Here is a 15,976-nt window from a genome sequence, read left to right as displayed (position 1 = left end):
GCAACATCTGGGGGTGGAAAAAGGTTTGGGAGTGTGGTTAGAAGTGGCAAGGCAGGGAGAGTGATGGATGGATGAGTGAGAAAGAGATTCGCCAGAGAAGAAAGAGGGAGAGGCGACGACCTGTGGAGAGTAACGGCGGCTAGGGTTAGGGTTAGGGTTAGGGTTAGGGTTGGTGGGGTGGTTGAAGAAGATGAAGATATTTTAGGTATATTGGAAAATGGATGGTGTGCATTGAGCAAAAATAATAAAGTTAAAATTGTGTTTGGTGTGCATTAAGTAAGTGATGTGCCTTGAGACCAAATGTAGTGTGTAAATAGAGGCACCCATCATTTCATTATAGTTTTTTTTATTACATTTTTATCCCTTTAGTCAATTACATTTTTAACCTTTACGATGTCATCGGAGACGATGTTCTGAGGAGGCGGAGGCGGTGGCGGTGACAGCCGACAATGGCCATGGTTAGGGCTAAGTTTAGAGATGGAGAAAAGAGTAATTTGGTATTGTTTGAAAAATAATGATATGTATTAACCTTGGAAAGAAAAATTCAATATTCCCTTGGAAGCTTGGGAAAATGGTATGATCCAGTATTGGAGAGGAATAAAATTATTGCATAGTCTAGTTCAATGTCATTTTTAAGAATCTTATCCTAAGAAAGAATGTGATCAGAAAAATTTGTTTAAGGTTCACGGTTCGGTTATGGTTGGAAAATCTCCAATCCGTCATCTGTTTGCCAGATTAGCGGATTGAAAAAAAAAAAATCAATCTACATCTGTCCGCCGAATTAACAAATGCAGATTGAGCGAATTGGCGAATGGATATGAATCGGTTTGGCGGTTTAAACTTTTACAAATTTTGAATATAATACAACAATTTGTCAACCTTCTTCTTCTTCTTCTTCTTCTTCTTCTTCTTTTTTTTTTTTATTTTTTTTTTATAACAAACCAATTCAACATAACCAAAAGATTATCAAGTAAATTGTCAAATACCAATATTAAATACGTATAAAAAACTATGCATTATCAAAATTATTTCATTACTTTTTTTTTATTCAAAAACTATTTAATTTGATTTTTTTTTAAAAAAATGATAAAATTAAGTCTTATATTTTTCATACAAAAATATCAAATATCAACACTTGCCATTTGATAAAAGATTTTCAAATTGAAAACTATAGGCGTTGAATTTTGATCTCACAACCAAATAGGGAACTTAACTGGAGAGCACGCGGTATAATAGATTAAGCCAGCACCTGTGTACAAGAAAACAAGAAATACCGCAGTGGCTCATCCACCGGGGGACACTCCAACGATCAAATCAGGCAACTTATCTTTCAAAGATATCAACACAAATACACAATTCACAATTCACAATCAAAAGCATACTTTAAACCCATAGGGGGTGCCTCCCAAAGGGTATTCGGGCCTTGGTCAGGCTGGTGGGCCTGAACATTTTTTTTTGTTTTTTTATTTATTTATTTTTTCTAACAGAATTTTATTATTTTCTACTAAAAAGGATGCTGGGTCTCGGGTGGGCCGGGCCTTAAGTGAACCGATAGGCAGGGCTTACAGGTTGAATCGAGTTTCAAAATGATGGTTCAGGCCTAACATCTCGGGCTCAGGTGGAGCCCACCCCGGGCTGTGGGCGGGTTTCGGGCCGCGGGCTATTTTTATACTCCTATCTATCCTTTACAAGGATAACATCTATTACAACTCACATTATTCAGATTAAAATGAACTTCCTCAAGAGTCCCATCTTTATCTACATAGGTAACTTGATGTTATTTAGGACTCTTGTCCTTTATCCAAATATCTCGGATTCCGGCATTACCGCACCAAACCTCAACAAAGCCGCAATTGACTCGTCTACGTGGCACCTCGACCGACATCTTGAAGGCACCTTGGCCACGCGGTGTCATTCTCAAAATATTTTCCTATAAAAACAAATTGAAAATACAACAGAACATCTAAACTCTTTTTCAATTAAAAATACAAACATAATATCTAAGCAAATTGAAAATACAAAATCCTACAAAGTACTAGGGGTGCTCACGGTTTGGTGATTTGGTTGCGGCCAAAGGAACCTCAAATTTCCCATCTATCCAAAACTAGGTGGATTGAAAAAAATCAATCTATAACCATCCGCTCGTCATCACTTATCCATCCAAAATGTGACAGATCAGTTCGGTTCGGTTGGTTTGGACGAATCGAAATATCTGTTGCTTACCCCTAATTTAAGGTGATATAAGATAACTCAGTTTAGTACTTAAATTGAAAATAAATTAAGTTTTTATTTGATAATCAAAATCCTTGAGAAGTCACAATTTTTTTTTACTTAAATTTAGATATTTTATTTAATATATTATGAGTATGTCACACCTAAGGTGTATTGCCATTAACCCCACCAATGGCAATATCATTGTTCCCTTCAACCTCAACTACCACTGTCGTCACAACCCCCCAAGTAAAGCTATACTAATATTTTTTAGTGTATTGTGTTACTCTACATAAATATACAATAGTAAAATTCACATTAATAAATATATATATAATATATTTACATATATAAGTGGTAAGAAAAAAATTAAGGTCTCATTTGGTAATATCACTTTTTACTTTAAAAATTAAAAAATCACTAAAAAAATCAAAATGTCATCAACTTATATCAAAAAGTTAAAGATTTTCTTTTCTCTCTACTTTTTGCATATCTTTTCGTAAAAAAGCAAAAAATCATCAAAAAACCAATAAGTATAAGTTACATATTTCTATGTAAACAAATGTATGCTGCATTAGTTTTTTGACAAATAATAATAATAATAATAATAATAATTGATAGTGTTGCTTTGAAGAGATTTATGCAGCTTTTGTTTGAAACAATGGTAGTGAAAACACAATAAAAGCAACAAATTCTTATAACCTATACTATTAAAAGAATTTATAAATAATCATCTCATTTCCTAACAATACACCTATCACTATTCTTCATAATTTAAAAATGTCAAATTCACATTATTCTGTTTGAGATTGCATGTAAAAATTGTCCTAGCATATCATTTCAATAGTATAACACCTACTTATTATTATTTTTTTCTATCACATTCAGTTTGTCAACATATATGATACATTATAATTGTCAGATATTGATGACTTTTACGAAGGATAAAATTACAAACGAATGGATCTATTCATAAATAGTTTAAACTTAACTCGTTTAAAGCTTGTTGAGTTCTGGTCGTTTAATAAATAAACAAACTTGAGGTCCAAGTTTTAAGAACGTTTAGTAATTGACCTAAGATTGAGTAGATCTAAGCTCGAATCAATAAAACTCATAAACACAAGAATTATAGACTATTATTTATTTTTAAAAGGGTAAATTACACTAACTTCCCTTGAGATTTTGAGAAAATATAATAAGCTATACAATTTTGACATAATTACATTGGGCTCCCTTAAAGTTTTAATTCAAATCACACTTCACCCCATTTTCATCAATAATTCATTAGTCATAAATGTATATTTTTTTCCTTATATTATATATCGTTGTGTTTTTACACTATTTACATTAATTTAAGCCTTTATAACCTTATTAGAAGAGAAGTCAGTGTAATTATATTGAAATTATGAGATTATTTATATTTTTTTCAAATATTAAGAGAGTTTAATGTAATTTATCCTTTTCAATAATATATCAAATATATATTCTTTAACTTAATGCATTTCTCTATTTACAAAAAATAATTTTGTGTAACATTTTAACAAGAACTTTAAAAAGCAGCGTTGGCAAAATCGTCGCATAAAGGATTTGTTTGAGAAGTTGATTATTGTAGTTAGTTGTTTGATGTTTTAATTGTTTTAGGTTGGCTAAAATAGTTATGTTGAAAAAAGAGAATTGCATCAGACCCCCACTGGGGGTGACTCCCACTGGGGTCTGATTGGTCAAAAAAATAAATTTTTTTTTTTAAAGTCTTGCGCACAGCCCCACGTAGAGCTGGGGGTGCTGGGGGTTCCCAGCACGGTTGGTTGAAAAAATTAGTTAATTTTTTTTGTAAGGTGATTCGGAGGTTGTGAGAGAAAAAGTGAAATGATTATAAATTGAATATGATATTTTATCTTATTAATTATTTTAACTTATTTTATTTTTTAATGGTTTATTTTAGCCTCCGTTTGGGAAGTGGGTTGACTTTTTGGCTTTTTAACTTTTTTGACTATATGAGCCTGGGCTCAAAAGCTTAGTTTGGGAAGGGCTTTTGGCTTTTTGACTTTTTTGATTTTTTTGTGAGAGAATAGTGTAATGATTATGGGGTTGGATGGGATGGTTTGTCTGTTATGGCTCATGAGTCTATTTTGTCTTTTATGGCCCATTGAGCCAAAAAAGCCCAATGAGTCCTTGCCAATCTAACCATCTTCTCAAACATTCTCAAAGAATTGTTTTGAAAGTAAGTCTATATTTGGGAAGTGGGTTTTGGGGCTTTCTTGGCTAAAATAGTTACAAAAAATAAAATATCACATCTAATCCATAATCATTACATTCTTTTTCTCAAAAAAAAAATTTAAAAAAGTTTAAAAAGTCAAAAGCCCTTCTCAAATTAGACTTTTTAAATCCAGACTAAAATAATCAAAAAATCAACCCACTTTTTAAACGAAACCTTAAAAGTTAAATTTTTAATTTTTTTAACTTCTTTTGAAAAAGGAAAATGTTTGAGAGCCAAAATTTTTGTGGCCACAATGGCTCAAAACTGTCAAAACGACGTCGTTTTGGATACAAAACATGCCAAAACGACGTCGTTTTGACAATTTTGAGCCATTGTGGCCACAAAAATTGTGACCCTCTAGCATTGTTGTTTGGAAAATATATAAAAAATAAAAAAATTATGTGATTCAAAAGAAATTAAAAGTTAAAAAATTAATCCTTAACTTATTTCTCAAAAAGTTAAAAGTAAAAAATAAATAAATAAATAAATTACTTTTAATCCATTGCCAAAAGTGGCCAAAATTGAAGCATGAACTAATAATAATAGGGAAAATGTCTCGTAACTCAAATTTTGTGGCTCAAATGGCCATTTTTATGTTGTTCTGTACTCAAAACGACATCGTTTTGACCATTTAAGCCACTTTTGAGTCACAAAATTTGAGTTACGTAGCATTGCCGTAATAATAGACCCATGATATTTTGTGGGAACAGGACACGTGGTAAAAGACAATTGGTAGGTGACATTTTGTATGGTAACAAGCTTGTATGGATACCACTATTTCACACTTTCTTGGGCACAGAGAAAAACTGAAAAGAGGCTCACTATTCCGTGATGTGAAGTGAAATTGAGAAAAAAATTCATGTTCATTAAATTAAAAACTTATACTAGTAATTAAAGTTTTTAGTATTAAACAAATTTTTGACAGGTTTTATGGTTTCAATGATTAATCATTAATTAAGCCTCGTATTAGGTGCCCCAAAAGTCAGTCGAGGGCTTAATCATTTTTACAGCTAAGTTGTGAGTGTTCCATTAGGTTTTGGCCAATCAGATGATACCATCGTGTTTGACTAACCTCAATGCACGGATCGAGATTTTTAACGGCTAGGATTACTTGAGTAAAGTGAAGATGAAAGAGAGCGTCGCACTGGATAGAAAAAAGAGGCACGTGACGCTGGGGACAGTGCAGGGGAAGGAATGGTGGGTGTGACATCAGTCGCATCACACAGAACGTGCAAGCCTCTTCTCTTTCTCTCTCTCTCATATTGTTTTTCAATTTAGGGTTCATTGTACTTTCCCATTTTCCCAGCTCGATCCCGACTCTAATTTCAATGGTTTTTTTTTTATTTATTTTTTATTTATTTTATTTTTTAAGAATAAATTACAAATACACCCTTAAAATTTATTTAAAATACAAATTAATTCTTATAATTCAAAAAATTATAAATATTTCCTTGGGACACTTATATGTAAGTCCTAATAAGTAAATTTATTATCTAATAGGTCCTATAAAAAAAATTGTCATAAAAAAAGTCACTAATTGTAAGTTTTAGCGACAATTTATAAAAATTATGATAAAAAAAATCATTAATTGTCAATTTTTAGCCACATACGTAATAAATTGTCACAAAAAAATTATTTTTAGAGATAATTTTATCAAGACTTATTTTCAATAGAGCTTGATGGGAATTAAGTCTAATTATCAGGACCTATTGATAAATTTACTGTTTTTCGTTGTTAGTATTTTTTATTTAAGAAAATTAACTATAAAAAAATGAAATTCTTAATTAGTCTCCTATACAATAATAAAATTACTTAAATTATTAATTAAAATATATTTCTAATATCATTAAAAATTGTTAATTAATTTGATAATTTATTAATAAAATTGGCGATTTGTTATGAAATAAGAAACCTTAGGGATGAAATGTAATTTTTAAAATTATAAAAGGCGATTCGTATTTTAATCAAATTTCGTAAATACATTTGTAATTTATCCTATTTTAAAATTTTATTCTAATTGCTTGCATGTTAATATATATATTTTATCTTCTTTTTTTTTAAAGTTTTATATGATTTTTTTAAAAATAAAATAAAATAAATAAGTAAACTAGAAATACTTGTTGATTTCATTAAATTTGAAAATTTTTATAGAAAATTTGAAAAAACTTCAACTTCTTTTGGTGCATCATATATGCAAACTATTCATAGTTTTTTTTTTTTAAATTTATTTTTATCTAAAGTATTTTGTGGAACTTTTAATTAAAATTTTACAAGATAAAAATAAGTTTTAGTATTTTTTCACATTGAACTTTAAAAGTTTTTTTTTTTCTCCATTTTTGTCTCTAACATTTGGCGTCACCTCGCATAATACCACATCATTGTACAAATTTAAATAAATTACATTTTACCTTCTTAAGTTTTAATTTTTTTCATTTAGTTCTTAAAATTTTATTTTCACTTTGACGCCCAGTGTTTTTAATTTTCCCTAAATGACTGCAGGAACTAATGCTTATCCATGTCACTAATCTCAAAGCATAATAACTCATAACTCACCACCTCTATTTAGGGATGGCAATTTAAACTCGGTCCGATGGGGACCTGATCCCTCAACCTTAATTGAAACGATTTTTTCTCGAAATTTATCTCCATAGGGCTGGGGATGGTATTAAAAATCTGATCTCCGATGATTTTCAGGTCGGGGACGAGAATAGATTTCCCGACCCCAGCCCCGCCCCGAGTGATCCCCGACTGACCCCCGTATAATTATTATAATATATATATATATATATATATATATATATTATATGTTTAGGGTTAGGGTTATTATAATATATATATTATATTATATGTTTAGGATCTCTGGACTCAGACTCAGTTTAGTCTGTCTCTCTCTCTCTCTCATCTCTCTCTCTCTCTCTCTCTCTCAAAGCCTCTCCTCCCTCCGATCTCCCTCCTTCCCTCCGATCTTCATCACTGTCTCACGCCGATCTCCCTCCTTCCGACCTCACTGCCTCACCCCGATCCCCGTCACTGCCTCCCTTCGATCTGCATCTGGGATGCCGAGAGTTGTCCTCAACGCCGATCCTCGTCCTCGACGCCGATCGTCCTCTCCGCAACGCCGATCCTCCTTCGTCGTTCAAACTGATTTTTGTATGTGTATGTTACATGTGTTTAGACAATATGTATATATACAGATTTTTTATTTTTATTACACAGGTATAAATATATACACAGTATGGTGTTGTATATAGGTTTGTACATGTATGGTGTTGAAACAGATTTTTTTATGTATGGTATTGAAACAGATTTTTCTATGTATATATATATTACACAGCATGTGTTGAAACAGATTTTTTTTTTTTTTTTTTTTGAACGATTATGTTGTTGTTGATGTTGTTGATGGTATTATTGACCATAACAGATTTGGGCCGGGGAATTTTTGGGGTCGGGGAACCCCGATCCCCATTAAGGGATGGTATAGCGACCCCGGTCTTTTCCCATTTGATTATTGTATCCGGACTTAGGTTCCGTAGATTCCGTCATTGTATAATTGTTGTTGTCATTCATTATTTTCTTATTTTGAGTCTTGGGTTGTGTTGGGAAGATTTGGAGCAGGTTGGTTGAGCTTAGGAACCAAGTCTAGTTGCCCAGATTTTGGCTTGTCCGCTCGAGCGGGGGTTTGGACGCTCGAGCGGGGAATACACCCATCCAGTATGTCCTGTGTAGTGTTGGCCGTTCGAGCGGGGGATTGGACGCTCGAGCGGGAAGTCGTGAATGACGCTCGAGCGGAGAGTTAGGCGCTCGAGCGGGGACCTGTTTGCAAAAACTTCTGGGAGTGTGCATTTGCCGCTCGAGCGGGAGTTTGGCCGCTCGAGCGGGAGTCTGTGAGTGGCGCTCGAGCGGGGGTTTCCACGCTCGAGCGGGGCGACTGGTATAAAAATCCGAGATCCGACTTTCTGGATCATTTTTCATCTCCTTTTTTATTTTAAAACCCTAGAACCGTCTTCTCCCTCTCCCTACACACCTTCTCTCTTAGGTTTGATCTACTTAGAGTGTATTTCTACCCTAAGTCTTTTGTTAAAAAGATAGAGTGGGTCGAGGGCTTCCGTTTAATCTGAACAATCTTGGGTTTGGAGCACTTTGGTTTTCGTCATCTTCTCCATTCGAGTTCTTCACTTCAAGGTAGGGATTTCCTACTCCATCCTATAAGTTTTGTCCTAAGTTTTGGTATTTTGATATGTTAGGAGTACTTTGGTAATTTTGGGAAAAACCCTAATTGTATTAATAAATTAATTTGTATAATTAATTTAAGGAAATTGGGGAAATTGGTTAAATGCATGAAATTGAGGAATTCATTGATTAAATATTGTAGTTGGATAATTTAAATCACTCACCTATTGAATTGTTGATGTATTTATTTCCAAGTCTAGAAATAACTGTTTTGGGCTATCGGTGGAGGATAGTCGTGATTGTTGTAGACACTGTATGTGGATTAGGGATAACTGAAACTAATCATTGAATAAGTCATCAATTCTGACTGTTAAATTAATACAGACATTATATGTATTGATTGTGTGTTGTATATGTTATGTGTTTACATACATTATTTTGTGTGGGAGGAGATAGGGGATGTACTCCACGGTTTAGGGGAAGATAGGGGATGGACCTCTAAACCGGATTTTGTTTGGGAGGAGATAGGGGATGGACTCCATTAGCATCACTTTTATGTGTGCTTATTTATATTGAAGTGTTTTATTGATACAGCACTAAAATGTGTATCAAACTGGAAGTATGAAGTGTTTTGATTTGAACCTGAGTCTCAATTGTTTGTTGACATTGGAAGAATGTGAATATGATATATGTACAGTTCACTGCTGTAAGTTTGGCCAGGTTCTGAGCCATATTGATAATGTTGGAAAGTAAAACGTATTTTAGACGTTAGTGTCATGAGACTGAATTAAGTTATAATTGATTATCTTGGTCAACCATCTATTGAATGCTGTAGCTTTATTCAATGCTTATATTTGGTTTAGTATTTTTCTACTAGGCTGTGGCTCACCCTTTATGGGAACATCATTTTCAGGTTCAGGTGATAAGCTACCTCCAAGGACTTAGCTTGGGAGGATTTGGCTTGTGGATTTTGAAGACTATCTTTAGTTAATTGTTTTTATTTGTTAGTACATGTAAACGTTCAAGCCTCGGGCTTTATTTGTATTTGAGTTAGAACTCATATTTTGTGTCCAAGTGTTGGCTTGGAAAGATGTAAGCCCATAGGGCATTTAAATTTGGTATTACATGTAATGTTTTTATTTAGTAATACTCTGATGAATGAATTAATAAATTGTTTTCTTTAATTAATGCATGTCAATGATATACATATAATGGGTTTATTTTGAGGGCGTTACAGACGGGGGATGGGAACGGTGATAGGATCCACGTTGGGGATCGGGGCCAGGGCCGGGGAGACTTTCTCAATCGGGGATTGGGGACGGAGAGGGTAATCCCCAGCCCCGCCCCGCCCCGTTGCCATTCCTACCTCTACTACTCTCTTCCACCGCCACTCTCCATCGACGCTTTTTGTTTATGACAATAGCCTTGTTTGGTATGGCTTATTTTTAGCTTATTTCAGCTTTTAGCTTAATTTAAATTATTTTGATGTGTTTGGTTCAGCTTAACAATTCAGCTTATAGCTTTTTATAAGTCAAAAATCAACTTATTCTTCGAGTGGGGAGGAGAAACTTAATTTATAAGTCAAAAATTAGCTTATGTTCACAGTTATAAGTTATAAACTGTTAGGCTATAAGTTATAATCACTTTCCCACAGTTCTACCAAACGAGGCCAATATCAACGTTCAGTATAACCGTTAAAATAAATTATAAATTATAATTTAATAGATTATAAATTAAATTTTTTATTAGAAATTATTAATTTATTTATTATAATTTTAATTAGAAATTGTTAATATGTTTGGTACAACTATTTAATTATAAATTTAAGTTGTTGAATAGTGTTTGATAAATAAATTATAAAATAGTTTTTTAAATTAATTTTTATTTTTTGTTATTTACTACTAGTTCATATTTTTCATAAAAAAAAATAATAATTCATAGTCCATTTGGATTCTTTTCTATTTTCAAAAAAAAAAATCTAAGAGTATAATCGTTAATTAACAGACCCACAGCAAAACTAGGGGGTGGACAGTTTATCAGAATTAACTTTTTTTAATTAAAATAAATTTTTAAAATCAAAAACTGTTTAAAATAAATTTAACTAAATAGTTCAAAATAATTTTTTCAAAACTAAAATCTATAAATTGACCAAAATAAGTCACACAAAATACCCCCAATATTTAGGGCCGGCTTTGCCTTTTTCAAGACCGAAAGCAAGCTTCTAATATGAGACTTTATAATGGCTCAAAATAGAATTCTAATATGAACTGATATTTGAATCATTTTCTTACAAAATCGAACTAGTTGGTAATTTAAATTTTTTGATTTTTCCACATTTTTAACCATAAAATTGCCAATTATGTTTGTTTTGCCTTTATTTGGGATGTGAGTTAGCTTTTTGACTATTTTAGTTTGGGGTTAAAAAGTCTAGTTTATGATAGACTTTTTGACTTTTTTGACTTTTGTAAGATAAAAAATAAAATGATTATGGTTTAGATGTGACATTTTGTCCTAATTGACTAAAATAGCCAATTTTGTCCTATATGACTATTTTAACCCAAATGAGCATGCCAAATATATCAACTTATTAACCAAACTCATTCTTGTGACATATTTCACTAAATATAGGATTTAATCAATTTCAAATTCAAAACGCTTTTTTTTCTCATAAATAATTGTAAGTAATAACTATAATCAATAATATTCTATATACAATTCATATATTTGAAAATTAACTATCAAGTAGTTTCAAATAATTCATCATATCAATAAAAAAAATTTAATTTTTTTTTACAGGCCCTTTTTAGCAAGTACAATAACAAAAAAAAAAAAAAAAAAAACTTATTTGATAACTTTTAAATTTTTTAAGATCTTTTTTTTCACTAATTTTCAAGGATGCAAAGCAACCTCTTCTATCACTTGTGCCCAAAGCCTGCAATGCCAATATTATCAGTAACTCTCACCCCATTCTTATAGCTAAGGCTGTATTTGATTGTAGGATTTAATGGGAGAAATAAAAAAGGAAAAAAAAAATACAATTTCACTTTTTGTTTGGTTACAATAGAAAACACATGAGAAGAGAAAGTAAGAGGGAAATTGTAATCTCATTTTTTGTCTTTTAATTCACTTATGCTCTTCTATTTTTTCATTTTCCAACTCAACCAAACATAGTTGGGAATTTGAATATCATCAATTCTTTTTCAATTTTTTTTATTTTTTCTTTTATGCAATTCTTTTATTTTTTCTTTCTATTTCTCTTTCTCTTTCTCTTTCTATTTCTCACATCAAATCCTTCAATCAAACACAGCCTAAGTGTGATTACCAAATAACTATTTACTACCCTACTACCCTTCCTCGTTGCAACTACCAGAATATCAAAACCAAAATTAAGCATCCACTACTATAACCCTTTCAAATCAGCACCCTCGAACCACATCTATTACTCTCTCAAATCCAATTGCATTCCAAAGATTGAGGGGGTGAGAATGGGACAATGAAGTGTGGGGTTCAAATTTAAGACAATGTGGTTGCAATTGGTTCTTTTTTTTTTTTATAGAAGTTGGTTGTTGGAGCAAATTAAAAAAAAATAAATTAAAAGCTATGTGACGGTTGACGTAGTATTTTTCATCTTAAATTAGACGAAAGTTAACTATTACAGTAAACTAGAAGAAAAAAATAGAAATATTGCCAAAATGAAAAATAAATAAATAAATAAAAATATTTAAACTTGAGAGGATAAAGTGTAATTTATCCTAAATAAAATAAAATAACATAATCTAGGTTTGCTAGTGTGGGCGCCAGTTCAATATGTTCCATAAAACAATCATTAAAACCCAAATTCCAAAGTAGAGATCTGTATCAAAAATTAAACTTTAATCTCATGTGTGAAAATCTTTGAAACATTATTTTCATTTATATGTTCTAAATTGTGGACTCTTTATCAAAATGCGCAATGATAAAGAGCATGGTATGCACAAGAAGCTTTATTTGGTTCATACGATTGAGAAAGACCTTGAAATACGTGGGGGGATAAACAAATAAAGAAGTAAATCTAGAGGTTTACTTATTATTTCACTTGGGAGCTTTGAAAGGTATGTGAGTACATTTTGAACACCCTTTTTGAAGCATTGTGCACCCTTTTAGACATGGTTGCTTAATTTTTGTGATAGAGCATGATGTTGTTTTCTTCTTACCCTTGCACATCAAAGTGAAATTCATAATCCCAAATATCCACATCACATCTATTATGTTGAACATGCCTGCCATATAGAGAGAAATGCTCAAAATAATAATAATAATTTTGGTGCAAAAAATAATATGCACATAGCTTACTTTACATATTTACTAGGAAGTATTGTTTTTCAACACCATATAATAATTTGCACGACTCTATCGCATCACATTGAGGCCAAAGCTAAGGTCTGACCATGTGCTCTTAATGCTGAAGAATATGTTTTAACCCCATCAAGTGGTTATAGGGATTCAAACCTAAGCATTGACTGAGAAAAATAATTGAAAATATTTTGTTAAATAAAAAAGAAGATAACAACAAGGGAGTGTCAATGAGGGAGAAATAAAAATAGGAGTGCAATTCGGGTGGGTTCAGATGGGTTGAGAGATTGTCCAAACCCAATCCAAATTGCACTGAGAGCTGCCTAAGCCCGCTTAAGCTCGAATTGTAACTCGAGTTTGTCTGCCCACACTCGACCCAAGTTAAACCTGAATTGCTCGAGTTGTACATAGATTTCAATTTTTTTTCTTTCTTTTTAGTGCAACTAAGTTAACTAATTTTTTCAAATTAGACAATTTAAATTTTTTTATAAAATCATTAATAACATCAAAACAAATAATTTGTTTTTTTCTTTCATTATATAAATCAAAACAAATAATTTATATAATTTACAAATAATTTATACAATTTATGAGTAAGAAAAAATAAATACAATAAGTAAAATTTTGTATTGTGTTAGTTACGCATATAATATATATTCAATATAATCTAACGATCTAAATTACTTTAATATCATTCAATGATTAATAATTTATATGTATATTTAACATTTTTATATAGTTATATATATATATATATAATTCGGGTTTCGGGTTGCTTGGATTATTTAATATCTTTGCTCAAGTCTGTCTAAATTTAATTCGGATTTCTAAATTTTTATCTAAATTCGTACCGAATTTTAAAATATTTTGCCCAAACTCTAAATAATTTCGAACTGGGTTCAAGTTGTTCTGGTTGAACCAGCCCAAATTACACTTGTAAATAAAAGTCTAAATGTTAGAATTATGAAAGGAAAACATAAAGAAGAAGAAAACAAACATCCAAAACTAGAAATGGCCATCAAGAGGCTAGCTAGAGCAATATTTACTTTGCGCTTAGAGCATCTCCAATGTTGATAGGCGTTTTATCGATCTAAACATTAGTATAAAGTATACAATTTATTTTATCTATCAATTGTTTTATATTTCTACTCTAACCATGTTCTTTATTTTAGCTATTCATTCAAATACTATTAACTTTATAGAATGTCTCATCATCAATAAAGATGGTGAGAAATTATCTTAATCATTGAAAAAATTATTTATAAGTCCTATTTGAAAGACTTATTTAATGTGAAATCCTATGAATATTCTTTTAGAGTTTGAAGTCTTATTTACATATGAATGTGTTCCATAAGATCGTATGAGTTGTAAATGAATTATATGAGTGTACTATTATATCCCTAATTTGTTTTCATATTGTATCTTATTTTCTCATTCATCATATCACGTTTGGGAAGACTTTTAGAAAATACAGGTCTATAGGCAACGACTATGCGAGTTTTTTGTCGCCTTGATCGCAAGATTCTAGTGCATTTTTAAATGTTGCTTAAATGGTTATGGATATGGTCGATGATATGATGAAGTTTGAGAGTTGTGTGTTGATTCTTTTGACATATTTCAACTCCAATCGGGTTGAGGAAAAGAGGTTTTTTTTTTTTTTTTTTTGAAGTGTGTTGCTATTTGTTGAAGCGTGGTTTGTTTATTTTTAATAGGGCATTGACAATCAATTACACTCATTGATAGACATATTTTGGCTAATGTTCTGATTGAATGTGTGTATTTAACATTGTTGTAATAACCCGACCCTCGTACATGTTTTCTGGTATTCCTTCAGTTCCCTATTTTGTGCATTTACGTGCTTGCTGTGAAATTGCATCTAAAACTAATTTAAATTGAGTGAATCATATGATAATAAGTTCATATCTATGTAATGAGAGTAATATCTGTTGCAATTATAATGTTTGAATCAGAAATTAGAAGCCTTAGAAGCTTAATTACCTGAAATTGATTCTATATTTGTGACCAGCAAAATTTTTAAGTAATAATGAGCATTTTTGTAGAAATTTGATTTGGAATGATTAAATTGAGTGGATTTTGTCCTTATTAACTTTTATACATATAGTTGACCCCCTAGGCATTTGACTTGGAATCTTAAAACTCAAATATCCTGAGAAGGCTAGGAAAGGGGAATTAGGGAATGGGGGAAGTTCTACAAGGAGGAGATTGAAGAATTAAGAGAGAGTGTTAGAGATTGTACAGCTCAAGGTATGGGGGTTACTTTAATTAACTTCTTTCTTGCTTATGGATGAGGAATTCCTTGAGTATTCATGCAAATTAAGGCTTGTGTGTGTATGTGTGTGTGTGTGTGTGTGTGTGTGTGTGTGTGTGTGTGTGTGTGTGTGTGTGTTTATGGCACCTAAAGAATTGAATAAATGTCTTTCTTTAAGTTGTAGTTGTGTTAATGTGAACCATGTAAAGGAATTTCATTCCATCTCTTCTTGGCATGTTTGAGCTCAATTGTTGAACAATGGCTAAGTGTGTCCATATCTAAGTGTGTGTAGCGGAGAATAATATGGAATTGGGTTATGTTCATGAGCTTTAGAGGTTAAAGATTTAAGTTATACTAAGATTGGTATATGTGGTAATGTTTGTGTTCATGATTTTAGACCTTACTTCATCAATTAAAGGACTTACCATGAGCCATATAAAAGCTTACCAAAGAGTTGGGTTTTTGTGGAATTTCGGACAGAATTTTGCAGAATCGCCGCACGTGCGGGAGTCACTGCCGCACATGCAGGAAATGGTGCAATTTTGGGCTTTGAACACTGCTAAAAAGGCACGTACAGGGCATCACTGCCGCACGTGCGGGGCTCACAGCCGCACGTGCGGCCCATTCTAGAAAAAGTGGTTTGCTCCGTTTTGCGTGCTCGACCCTCGGATATTTGTAAAATCTGTATTTAAAACCTTTTTGATATCTGTAAATTCATTCGAAACGAAACGAGTTCG

This window comes from Camellia sinensis, chromosome 2, assembly GCF_055761805.1.
Source record: "Camellia sinensis isolate YWXY chromosome 2, ASM5576180v1, whole genome shotgun sequence".
Classification (NCBI taxonomy): domain Eukaryota; kingdom Viridiplantae; phylum Streptophyta; class Magnoliopsida; order Ericales; family Theaceae; genus Camellia; species Camellia sinensis.
The sequence above is the reverse complement of the archived record's forward strand: the minus strand, read 5'-3'. Positions refer to the sequence as shown.